This window comes from Pseudophryne corroboree, chromosome 4 (genome assembly GCF_028390025.1).
Source record: "Pseudophryne corroboree isolate aPseCor3 chromosome 4, aPseCor3.hap2, whole genome shotgun sequence".
Lineage (NCBI taxonomy): Eukaryota > Metazoa > Chordata > Amphibia > Anura > Myobatrachidae > Pseudophryne > Pseudophryne corroboree.
Genome location: NC_086447.1, coordinates 312,986,452 through 313,000,210, shown reverse-complemented (window position 1 = coordinate 313,000,210; position 13,759 = coordinate 312,986,452). Strand labels below are relative to the sequence as shown.

Below are 13,759 nucleotides of genomic sequence, written 5' to 3'. Positions count from 1 at the left end.
GCGCTGCATGCGGCTGCAGTTAGGGTGCCCCTCAGCCAGTGCCGACGCCGGTCAGCAAGGCAGGGCGGTGAGTAGATCCCGGCACTCTGCTTAGCAGAGTGACCGGGGGACAGCATTTCAGACTCTAAATGAGTCAGGTCTAAGACACACATGGAACAAAGACTTTAGAGTGTTAGACTTTTAGATTTCTTTTCATATAGGTGACCTTTTCACATCGAGATGTAGATGTGTTGACGCCTGCATTAATAAAAATAGGTATGCGAGTGTAGTTGTAGTTAGTAAGACTGGCATTGGAGCACTGTCACGTGGGGATAAGAGGAAGAGAATGACCAACTTAATGAGTGGCAGCTTAGTGCATTGGGAAACCAAAACACCTCTCTACCTAGCATATCTGAAGTCATGAACAGTGTAGACGTTGAAGTCAGTAAGTATAACAGGTTATTTTGTAGGACAATGTGGAAGCTAAAGTGAGAAACAGATGTGATGAACCAAGAAGAGACCTATAAGATACCACTAGTCTACTACAAGTGCTGTGTGTGGCTGCTGTGTAACTATTCCTAGTGAGGCAGTGGCAATCAGTGTGCCAGGTTTCTATGATGACAAACCAGTCTGAGCAGTCTGAGAGGGATGGCTCATGAACAGCTGCAAGGTGTTCTCATCTTTTTTTTCATTTGCAGAGTTTACATTACACAGGGCTCATGTAAATGGAACAGGAAGCGTTGCCTGGCAGATTACACTACAAAGCTAGTTATACTCTCCAGTTGGGAGTTTGCTACATGAGAGAGAGACAATTTTATTTTTTTCACCACAACCATGAGTTGAGAGTGCATTTTGATATAACTGCAGCCTGTAACTCATACAGAGACAGAAAGCTCTGGCTATCAGTGAGTGCAAGCATTCTGTTGCTGCCCAATTACATGTCTGGCTAAAAATAAGATTTTACACTTACCGGTAAATCTATTTCTCGTAGTCCGTAGAGGATGCTGGGACTCCGTAAGGACCATGGGGAATAGACAGGCTCCGCAGGAGGCATGGGCACCTTAAGAAAGACTTTGGACTCTGGGTGTGCACTGGCTTCTCCCTCTATGCCCCTCCTTCAGACCCCAGTTACAGAAACTGTGCCCAGAGGAGATGGACAGTATGAGGAAAGGATTTTTGGGAATCCCAGGGCAAGATTCATACCAGCCACACCAATCACACCATATAACTTGTGATAACTACCCAGTTAATAGTATGAACAAACATAGTCTCGGTCTAAACCGATGAAACTATAACATAACCCTTATGTAAGCAATAACTATATACAAGTCTTGCAGTAGAAGTCCGCACTTGGGCCGGGCGCCCAGCATCCTCTACGGACTACGAGAAATAGATTTACCGGTAAGTGTAAAATCTTATTTTCTCTAACGTCCTAGAGGATGCTGGGACTCCGTAAGGACCATGGGGATTATACCCAAGCTCCCAAACGGGCGGGAGAGTGCGGATGACTCTGCAGCACCGATTGAGCAAACAGGAGGTCCTCCTCAGCCAGGGTATCAAATTTATAGAACTTTGCAAAGGTGTTTGACCCCGACCAAGTAGCTGCTCGGCACAACTGTAATGCCGAGACCCCTCGGGCAGCCGCCCAAGACGAGCCCACCTTCCTAGTGGAATGAGCCTTAACAGATTTAGGCAATGGCAATCCTGCCGTAGAATGCGCCTGCTGAATCGTGTTACAGATCCAGCGAGCAATAGTCTGCTTTGAAGCAGGCGCGCCAATTTTGTTGGCTGCATACAGAACAAACAGCGCTTCAGTTTTCCTAACCCTTGCTGTTCTGGCCACATAAATCTTCAAAGCCCTGACCACATCAAGGGACTCGGAATCCTCCAAGTCCCGTGTAGCCACAGGCACGACAATAGGTTGATTCATATGAAAATAAGAGACCACTTTAGGCAGAAATTGAGGACGAGTCCTCAATTCTGCCCTATCCACGTGGAAAACCAGATAGGGGCTTTTATGTGACAAAGCCGCTAATTCCGAAACACGCCTCGCAGAAGCCAAGGCCAACAACATGACCACTTTCCAAGTGAGATATTTCAACTCCACTGTTGTGAGTGGTTCAAACCAAGGTGACTTGAGGAAACTTAATACCACATTAAGATCCCACGGCGCCACCGGAGGTACAAAAGGAGGCTGAATATGCAGCACCCCCTTCACGAATGTCTGTACTTCAGGAAGAGAAGCCAATTCCTTTTGAAAGAAAATGGATAAGGCCGAAATTTGGACCTTTATGGACCCTAATTTTAGGCCCAAAGTCACTCCTGTTTGCAGGAAGTGAAGCAGACGACCCAAATGGAACTCCTCCGTAGGAGCAGTCCTGGCCTCACACCAAGAAACATATTTGCGCCATATACGGTGATAATGTTTCAATGTCACGTCCTTCCTAGCCTTGATCAGGGTAGGAATGACCTCCTCTGGAATACCTTTTTTTCGCTAGGATCCGGAGTTCAACCGCCATGCCGTCAAACGCAGAAGCGGTAAGTCTTGGAACAGACAGGGCCCCTGCTGCAGCAGGTCCTGTCTTAGAGGAAGAGGCCACGGATCTTCTGTGAGCAACTCTTGCAGATCCGGATACCAAGTCCTTCGTGGCCAATCTGGAACAATGAGGACTGTTCTTACTCTTCTTAGTCTTATTATTCTCAACACCTTGGGTATGAGGTGTAGAAGAGGGAACACAGACCGATCTGAACGCCCAAGGTGTCACTAGAGCATCCATCGTTACTGCCTGAGGGTCTCTTGACCTGGCGCAATACCGCTTTTGCTTTTTGTTGAGACGGGACGCCATCATGTCTATCTGAGGCAGTCCCCACCGACCCACGATCTGTGCGAAGACTTCTTGATGAAGTCCCCACTCTCCCGGATGCAGGTCGTGCCTGCTGAGGAAGTCCGCTTCCCAGTTGTCCACCCCCGGGATGAATACAGCTGATAGGGCGCTTACATGGCCTTCCGCCCAGCGAAGAATCCTGGTCGTTTCTGCCATGGCCGCTCTGCTCCTTGTGCCGCCTTGGCGGTTTACATGAGCCACTGCTGTGACATTGTCTGACTGAATCAGAACCGGTTTGTCCCGAAGCAATGCCTCCGCCTGGCGTAGGGCGTTGTATATGGCCCTCAACTCCAGGACGTTGATGTGGAGACAAGTCTCTAGATTCGACCAGAGACCTTGGAAATTTCTTCCCAGTGTGACTGCTCCCCAACCTCGGAGGCTTGCGTCCGTGGTCACCAGGATCCAGTCCTGAATTCCGAACCTGCGGCCTTCTAGGAGGTGAGCACTGTGCAGCCACCACAGGAGAGATACCCTGGCTCTGGGAGACAGGGTGATCCTCTGATGCATTTGTAAATGGGACCCGGACCATTTGTCCAGTAGATCCCATTGAAAGGTCCTCGCATGGAACCTTCCGAAGGGGATGGCCTCGTACGATGCCACCATCTTCCCCAGGACACGCGTGCAGTGATGCACTGAAACCTTTTTTAGCTTTAATAGGTTCCTGACCAGGACTATGAGCTCCTGAGCCTTTTCCATCGGAAGAAAAACCTTTTTCTGGTCTGTGTCTAGAATCAGACCCAGAAAGGTCAGGCGCGTTGTGTGGAGAATCCAGCCGTGCCCCTGCAACATCCTCACCGACAGCAACACGCTGTCCAGCAACTTCTCCCGAGATCTCGCCTTTATGAGGAGATCGTCCAAGTATGGGATAATTGGGACACCCTGCTTGTGCAGGAGCACCATCATTTCCGCCATTACCTTGGTGAAAATTCTCGGGGCTGTGGAAAGCCCAAACGGCAACGTCTGAAATTGGTAATGACAGTCCTGTACTGCAAATCTCAGGAACGCCTGGTGAGGAGGGAAAATCGGAACATGAAGGTATGCATCCTTTATGTCCAGGGACACCATCCAATCCCCCCCCTCCTGGCTGGCGATGACCGCTCTGAGCAATTCCATCTTGAACTTGAACTTTTTCAAGTACAAGTTCAGGGATTTTAGATTCAAAATGGGCCTGACCGAACCGTCCTGTTTCGGGACCACAAACAGGGTTGAGTAATACCCCTTTCCTTGCTGGAGAAGAGGAACTTTGACTATCACCTGTTGAAGATACAATTTTTGAATTGCAGTCAACACTAACTCCCTCTCTGACGGGGGAGCTGGCAGAGCAGATTTGAAAAACCGGCGAGGAGGCAAGTCTTCGAATTCCAGCCTGTATCCCTGAGAAACAATCTCTATAGCCCAGGGATCCACCTGTGAGTGAACCCAGACCTGGCTGAAAAATCGAAGACGTGCCCCCACTTGAGCTGACTCCCCCCGGGAAGCCCCAGCGTCATGCGGTGGACTTTGCAGATGTAGGGGAGGACTTCTGCTCCTGGGAACTAGCTGCATGCAGCTTTTTTCCCTTGCCTTTTCCTCTGGCAAGGAAGGACGATCCCCGTACCTTCTTGCTTTTATTGGAACGAAAGGACTGCATTTGATGAGGTGCCTTTTTAGTATGCTGCGGGGGGACATAAGGTAAGAAATTCGATTTACCGGCCGTAGCAGTAGAGACAAGGTCCGAGAGGCCTTCTCCAAACAACTCCTCCCCCTTGTAAGGCAACGACTCCATATGCCGCTTTGAGTCGGCATCCCCCGTCCACTGTCGGGTCCACAGGAGTCGCCTAGCAGAAATAGACATAGCATTTATTCTGGAGCTTAGTAAACAAATGTCTCTTTGAGCATCCCTCATATATAAAGCAGCATCTTTGATATGCTCTAGGGTCATTAGAATGGTATCCTTATCTAGGGTGTCAAGTTCCGTAGATAAGGAATCTGTCCATGCTGCGACAGCACTACACACCCAGGCCGATGCCATAACCGGTCTAACGATAGTACCGGAATGTGTGTAAATGTGCTTCATGGTAACCTCCTGCTTACGATCAGCAGGATCCTTGAGGGAAGCTGTATCCTGAGAAGGCAGTGCCACCTCCTTGGATAAGCGTGTCAGCGCCTTGTCTACCTTCGGATCGTATCCTGTCCTTTTGTGGAAAGGGATACGCCATAAGAATCCTTTTGGGAACTTGTAGTCTTCTATCTGGAGATTCCCAAGCCTTTTCGCACAAGTCGCTTAGTTCAAATGAGGACGGAAAAGTGACCTCAGGCTTTTTCCCTTTATACATGTGTACCCTCGTGTCAGGGACAGGGGTTTCCTCAGTGATAAGCAAAACCTCTTTAATGGCAATAATCATGTAACTAATACCTTTCGCCACCTTTGGCTGTAATTTTGCATCCTCAGTCGACACTAGAGTCAGTATCTGTGTCGGTATCTGTGTCAGTGATCTGGGATATGGTGCGTTTGAGACCCCGAAGGTCCTGGTGCCACAGGGACAGGCATGGTCTGACTACCTGACTGATCCCTAGCTTCAGCCTTGTCTAATCGTGTATGCAGTAAATTTACATTTGCATTCAAGACATTCCACATATCCACCCAGTCCGGTGTCTGCGTTGCCGACGGCGACCTGACCATCATGCACTCCCCCTCCTCCTTAGGTGAGCCTTCCTCGTCAAACATGTTGACACACACGTACCCACACACACAGGGAATCTCTTTTCTGAAGGCCCCTTGGAGAGACAGAGAGAGAGTATGCCAGCACACACCCCAGCGCTATATAACCCTGGAAAAAAACACAGATTGTATACCCAGTAGCGCTGCTTAATGTATAAACGCCAATAATGTGCCCACCCTCTACTTTAAAACCCCCTTTCACCGTGTGTCAAGCAGGGGAGAGTCCGGGGAGCTTCCTCTCAGCGGTGCTGTGGAGAGAAAATGGCGCTGGTGAGTGCTGAGGGAGAAGCCCCGCCCCCTCGGCGGCGGGCTTCTGTCCCGCTCAAACTTACTAAAAAATGGCGGGGGCTCTTTTATATACATGTACAGTGCCCACCTGTACATATATATATAGACTTTTGCCATAGGAGAGGTGTTTAATTGCTGCCCAGGGCGCCCCCCCTGCGCCCTTACAGTGACCGGAGTGTGTGAGGTGTATGGGAGCAATGACGCACAGCTGCGGTGCTGTGCATTACATCAGTGAAGCACCGAAGGCTTCTGCCGCTTGAAACGTCTTCTGTCTTCGTTTCTTCTGGCTCTGTGAGGAGAACGGCGGCACGGCTCTGGGGTGAACGCCCAGGACGAACCTGTGTTCACTCCCTCTGGAGCTAATGGTGTCCAGTAGCCGAGGAAGCAGAGCCTATCATTTAAGTAGGTCTGCTCCTCTCTCCCTCGATGCAGGGTGCCTGTTGCCAGCAGTGCTCCCTGAAAAAGAGAAAAAATCCTAACAAAAATGCTTTCTAAGCAGGAAACTCAGGAGAGCTCCGTGCAGTGCACCCATTCTCCTCTGGGCACAGTCTAAAACTGGGGTCTGGAGGAGGGGCATAGAGGGAGGAGCCAGTGCACACCAGAGTCCAAAGTCTTTCTTAAAGTGCCCATGCCTCCTGCGGAGCCCGTCTATTCCCCATGGTCCTTACGGAGTCCCAGCATCCTCTAGGACGTTAGAGAAACATGTTTAAAACACCCTACTTTCAACTCCTATGATACGAGTCAGCACTGATTTTAAGACTGCCCTCTTCCTGTTAAAAAGTGATATATATGCCTGCTTTATAATTGCAAGTTACCATACGTGCACTCACCATAAACCATTACTGCTCCTATTAGAATTAAAAATAATGCCCCTTATTATTTAAAAATGAATACATGTACCACCTTATATGCTTATAGTATGGTCTCCATATTTTCCGAAGTGCAGTGGGTAATACCTTTCTTATTTCAACAAATAATTCTCCCCACAAAACGTGGTCAGGCCACTTACTACTGTAGGTTCCCAACGCGCATTAAGATTTGGAGAAGCCATGCCTACTTTATAGACGAGCAGCTAATCAAGAGCAGTCTTTCATGTGACTAATGAAACCCCGCTTACTGATTGGTTGCCTGTGTAAGTTAGTAATATGTGCAGGTAATGCTGCATTTACACATGGGTGAATTCAAAGCTGGATAAGTTTCACTCCTTAATCAGAGCTTACAAAACATCACTTTTTTCTTAACGTGCATTTATAATCTTTATAAAAGCATTCCGTGATTGTTCCAAAATATTACACATGCAGTGAGAAATACAAGAAACTCTGATTTATTGTATTGTGTCAAACAGATAACATTTGTAGGTACAATGTATAGAAAAATCAGTGCCATTTCAGAAATGAAAACTGTAAACTTGCAATAAGCCCTGATAACTGAGCAGTAGCCAAACCTCTTCCCCCCTCTCATTACACCCAGGTTCTCAGGAAACACCTCTTAATATCATTTTCTAGTGATGACATGACACTATTCATAATAATACCTTGTTGCAGACTGTAGGGTAATGAATAGTGAACAGATGTTTCTGGGTGTGGCAAAGCAGGTATTTCAAATTGCAGGGAACCACTTTAAATGTGATCAGAGGATTCATTTATAAAACAAAGTTGGTATAGTGACACCTGCATCTACTGAAAGCACAGGAAGCAGACACTTCACTCTAGCAGTCACAAACAGCCGCATCTCAGTCTGTCACAATGTTAACCTTATAGGTCTGGGAGAGGAAGAGATCAATCAAACGTTTTAAAAATGTCAAGTGTAGGTGTTTCTCGTTGTAACCAGATTCTAACAATCACTTCACAGGATGTACTACTGTACTAATAAAAGCTAGAATCTGATTAGTTGCTATCGGAGACACCACCTCTTGTCCTCTTTAGAAGATTTGAGAAATATTTCCCTTTGTTTTTAAGTCTTTGGAGTATATTCAATTTTTTGACGGTTTTTCCGACAGTCGGAAAAACAGCACTTTTTGACAGTTTTATGTTGCATTTGCCCTATTCAATGAAAGTGCCGTTTTTCGACTGTCGAAAAACACATGGATCTGCGAGTTACTCGTCAATCCATGTGTTTCTGTCGAAAAACGCTTCTGTTTGACAGTTTGCCGCTGATGCAGATTCGACTTGTAATCAAGTCGAGTCTGCATTGTCGGAATGCTGGCCGTTTCCAGCCAGCATTGAATAGTGATGTGTCGAACACTCTCCGTCGGAGAGGATCCGACATTCATTGAATATAGCCCTTTACGGCACTCAGAGGGGGAATCCTTGCTCTGAGAAATTGTCCTCCGGACAGTTATTTTTGTTGTCATGTGACCTAACAAATCTGATGTGCACACGAAAGTTTCTAGTGCATATACCTGAGCATTTCTGTTGCTGCATCATGAACATCTTTTGCCGTAGCTGGAGTTCCCCTTTAGCTTCTTGGTAATACTGCTAGTCTTCCTCTAGTGACTGCACATACTGCAGTAAATGGGAAGTGTGAGTACATAAGCTGGGTGACACTGGGTGTAGAGAAGGTGGAGGGTTTCCCTGGTATTCTGAAACCTCCTTTACACCTCTTCATACAGTATTCTGACGTTTTCCACTTACCCATTTCTAGTTATCTAACATACAGTATACAGTATATGTATAATAAAATAAATATTTAAATTACAGCTTGATTTTTTTTCTTTCTAAATCACACTTTAAATTTAGATGTATAGGAAAACATGTATATTTGTTTTTTTTACGGTTTTATCTTTATATCAAAATAATGCAAACTTGTGTAATAAAGATTCTGGCAGCATTGAAGAAAATGTAACCCGACTTGTTGCTGGATAGACTGGATAAATGAACGGGATATCATCTTGAGTACAGTTTCCAATTTCTATTAGGAAATGAGAACATTCCCAGCACGGATTTCGTCTGTTGCCTCACATTGCAGCTCTCGGACCATTAACATTCCCAGCTGATGAATGGTGGAGCGCTGTGATCCAGCGTTTACTACTCACGTCCTCCAAGTGTCTGAATAACTCAGAAAGTCTTCTTCCATTCACCTTTTCACTTGTTCTGGTTAAGGAACAGCTTTGTAAAGTTATCCAGCTCATTTTCAAGGTGGACGGCTCTGATTCTATAAAGGAAGCAATATTAGAACCGAGATCACAAAACTCTCAACAATTATTAGCACATATATATCCCTACAGAGATTTCACGTTGACATTTTACAAAGTGCCTACACATTAGATCAGAGGTTCTCAAACTTGGTCCTCGTGGGCCCACACAGTGCATGTTTTGCAGGTAACCCAGCAGGTGCACAGGTGTATTAATTAATTACTCACCGACACATTTTAAAAGGTCCACAGGTGGAGCTAATTATTTCACTTGCGATTCTGTGAGGAGACCTGCAAAACATGCACTGTGTGGGCCCACGAGGACCAAGTTTGAGAACCTCTGCATTAGATGATACGCTCCATGAGCAATATCGTAGAATGTTTTCCTTACCCTCCCGGGCAGTCGATTTAGAGCGTACACACTGAAATAATAAATCGCTAACGATATCGTTCAGTGACGTCACCCCACCGCCCGGCTCATACATGCAGTTTTGGACGATATAGTCCAAATTGTACTGCATGTACAGATGACAGAGGGTCATTAATGATGAGCGGGAGCGCGCATTGTTCACGATATAGTGTGTACACATTAGATCAGCATGAAAATATTGTTTATGATATCGTGCATATCGATTAAAAATCTTATCTGATGTGTTAACCTTAAAGATTAAGACAATATTTAACAGTTTCAGTAGTCAAACTGTTTAGGGTACCCTAAAGAAAACATAGGTAATGCATGAGCAGGCAAGCACAGTAGAATTTATTACACATCTGCAATAATCGTAAAAATAAGAATTTACTTACCGATAATTCTATTTCTCATAGTCCGTAGTGGATGCTGGGACTCCGTAAGGACCATGGGGAATAGCGGCTCCGCAGGAGACTGGGCACAAAAGTAAAAGCTTGAACTAGCTGGTGTGCACTGGCTCCTCCCCCTATGACCCTCCTCCAAGCCTCAGTTAGGATACTGTGCCCGGACGAGCGTACATAATAAGGAAGGATCTTGAATCCCGGGTAAGACTCATACCAGCCACACCAATCACACCGTACAACCTGTGATCTGAACCCAGTTAACAGTATGATAAACGAAGGAGCCTCTGAAAAGATGGCTCACAACAATAATAACCCGAATTTTGTAACAATAACTATATACAAGTATTGCAGACAATCCGCACTTGGGATGGGCGCCCAGCATCCACTACGGACTATGAGAAATAGAATTATCGGTAAGTAAATTCTTATTTTCTCTAACGTCCTAAGTGGATGCTGGGACTCCGTAAGGACCATGGGGATTATACCAAAGCTCCCAAACGGGCGGGAGAGTGCGGATGACTCTGCAGCACCGAATGAGAGAACTCCAGGTCCTCCTCAGCCAGGGTATCAAATTTGTAGAATTTAGCAAACGTGTTTGCTCCTGACCAAGTAGCTGCTCGGCAAAGTTGTAAAGCCGAGACCCCTCGGGCAGCCGCCCAAGATGAGCCCACCTTCCTTGTGGAATGGGCTTTTACAGATTTTGGCTGTGGCAGGCCTGCCACAGAATGTGCAAGCTGAATTGTACTACAAATCCAACGAGCAATCGTCTGCTTAGAAGCAGGAGCACCCAGCTTGTTGGGTGCATACAGGATAAACAGCGAGTCAGATTTCCTGACTCCAGCCGTCCTGGAAATATATATTTTCAGGGCCCTGACTACGTCCAGTAACTTGGAGTCCTCCAAGTCCCTAGTAGCCGCAGGCACCACAATAGGCTGGTTCACGTGAAACGCTGAAACCACCTTTGGGAGAAATTGAGGACGAGTCCTCAATTCTGCCCTATCCGTGTGAAAAATCAGGTAAGGGCTTTTACAAGATAAAGCCGCCAATTCTGAGACACGCCTGGCTGAAGCCAGGGCTAACAGCATTACCACCTTCCATGTGAGATATTTTAATTCCACAGTGGTGAGTGGTTCAAACCAATGTGATTTTAGGAACCCCAAAACCACATTGAGATCCCAAGGTGCCACCGGGGGCACAAAAGGAGGCTGTATATGCAGTACCCCTTTGACAAACGTCTGGACTTCAGGCACTGAAGCCAGTTCTTTTTGGAAGAAAATCGACAGGGCCGAAATTTGAACCTTAATGGACCCTAATTTTAGGCCCATAGACAGTCCTGTTTGCAGGAAATGTAGGAAGCGACCCAGTTGAAATTCCTCTGTAGGGGCCTCTTTGGCCTCACACCACGCAACATATTTTCGCCAAATGCGGTGATAATGTTTTGCGGTTACATCCTTCCTGGCCTTTATCAGGGTAGGGATGACTTCTTCTGGAATGCCTTTTTCCTTCAGGATCCAGCGTTCAACCGCCATGCCGTCAAACGCAGCCGCGGTAAGTCTTGGAACAGACAAGGCCCCTGCTGGAGCAGGTCCTTTCTTAGAGGTAGAGGCCACGGTTCCTCCGTGAGCATCTCTTGAAGTTCCGGGTACCAAGTCCTTCTTGGCCAATCCGGAACCACGAGTATAGTTCTTACTCCTCTCCTTTTTATGATTCTCAGTACTTTTGGTATGAGAGGCAGAGGAGGGAACACATACACTGACTGGTACACCCATGGTGTTACCAGAGCGTCCACCGCTATTGCCTGAGGGTCCCTTGACCTGGCGCAATATCTGTCTAGTTTTTTGTTGAGATGGGACGCCATCATGTCCACCTTTGGTTTTTCCCAACGGTTTACCATCTCTTGGAAGACTTCTGGATGAAGTCCCCACTCCCCCGGGTGAAGGTCGTGTCTGCTGAGGAAGTCCGCTTCCCAGTTGTCCACTCCCGGAATGAACACTGCTGACAGTGCTATCACATGATTCTCTGCCCAGCGAAGAATCCTTGCAGCTTCTGCCATCGCCCTCCTGCTTCTCGTGCCGCCCTGTCTGTTTACGTGGGCGACTGACGTGATGTTGTCCGATTGGATCAATACCGCCTGACCCTGAAGCAGGGGTTTTGCTTGACTTAGGGCATTGTAAATGGCCCTTAGTTCCAGAATGTTTATATGAAGAGATGTTTCCATGCTTGACCACAAGCCCTGGAAATTTCGTCCCTGTGTGACTGCTCCCCAGCCTCTCAGGCTGGCATCCGTGGTCACCAGGATCCAATCCTGAATGCCGAATCTGCGGCCCTCTAGTAGATGAGCACTCTGCAGCCACCACAGAAGAGACACCCTTGTCCTTGGCGACAGGGTTATCCGCTGATGCATCTGAAGATGCGATCCGGACCATTTGTCCAGAAGATCCCACTGAAACGTTCTTGCATGGAATCTTCCGAATGGAATCGCTTCGTAAGAAGCCACCATTTTTCCCAGGACCCTCGTGCACTGATGCACTGACACCTGGCCTGGTTTTAGGAGATTCCTGACTAGCTCGGATAACTCCCTGGCCTTCTCCTCTGGGAGAAACACCTTTTTCTGGACTGTGTCCAGAATCATTCCTAGGAACAGGAGACGTGTTGTTGGAATCAGCTGCGATTTTGGAATATTTAGAATCCACCCGTGCTGACGTAACACTAACTGAGATAGTGCTACTCCGACTTCTAACTGTTCCCTGGACCTTGCCCTTATCAGGAGATCGTCCAAGTAAGGGATAATTAAAACGCCTTTTCTTCGAAGAAGAATCATCATTTCGGCCATTACCTTGGTAAAGACCCGAGGTGCCGTGGACAACCCAAACGGCAGCGTCTGAAACTGATCATGACAGTTTTGTACTACAAACCTGAGGTACCCTTGGTGAGAAGGGTAGATTGGGACGTGGAGATAAGTATCTTTGATGTCCAGAGACACCATATAGTCCCCTTCTTCCAGGTTTGCTATCACTGCTCTGAGTGACTCCATCTTGAATTTGAACCTCTTTATGTAAGTGTTCAAGGATTTTAGATTTAAAATTGGTCTCACCGAGCCGTCCGGCTTCGGTACCACAAACAGCGTGGAATAATACCCCTTTCCCTGTTGTAGGAGAGGTACCTTGATTATCACCTGCTGGGAATACAGCTTGTGAATGGCTTCCAAAACTGCCTCCCTGTCGGAGGGAGACTTTGGTAGAGCAGACTTCAGGAACCGGCGAGGGGGAGACGTCTCGAATTCCAGTTTGTACCCCTGTGATACTACCTGCAGAATCCAGGGGTCCACTTGCGAGTGAGCACACTGCGCGTTGAAATTTTTGAGACGGGCCCCCACCGTGTCCGAGTCCGCTTGTAAAGCCCCAGCGTCATGCTGAAGACTTGGCAGAAGCAGAGGAGGGCTTCTGCTCCTGGGAAGAGGCTGCCTGGTGCAGTCTTTTTCCTCTACCTCTGCCCCGGGGCAGAAATGAGTGGCCTTTTGCCCGCTTGTACTTATGGGAACGAAAGGACTGAGTTTGAAAAGACGGTGTCTTTTTCTGCTGAGAGGTGACCTGGGGTAAAAAGGTGGACTTTCCGGCCGTTGCCGTGGCCACCAGGTCCGATAGACCGGCCCCAAATAACTCCTCCCCTTTATACGGCAATACTTCCATATGTCGTTTGGAATCCGCATCCCCTGACCACTGTCGCGTCCATAACGCTCTTCTGGCAGAAATGGACATAGCACTCACTCTTGATGCCAGGGTGCAAATATCCCTCTGTGCATCACGCATATATAGTAATGCATCCTTCAAATGCTCTATAGTTAGTAATATACTGTCCCTATCCAGGGTATCAATATTTTCAGTCAGGGAATCCGACCACGCCACTCCAGCACTGCACATCCAGGCTGAGGCGATTGCTGGTCGCAGTATAACACCAGTA

General features: G+C 47.3%; 1 long non-coding RNA gene across 1 annotated transcript in view; it reads right to left on the bottom strand.

The window, feature by feature from the left end:
- Positions 1 to 7,161: 7,161 nt before the first annotated feature.
- The window catches only part of LOC134909436 (uncharacterized), a 29,403-nt gene continuing 22,805 nt past the window's right edge, over positions 7,162 to 13,759 (bottom strand). Inside the window, exon 2 of the long non-coding RNA XR_010175933.1 lies at positions 7,162 to 9,006. This is a non-coding gene — a long non-coding RNA (uncharacterized LOC134909436). The remainder of the gene's footprint in view (positions 9,007 to 13,759) is intronic.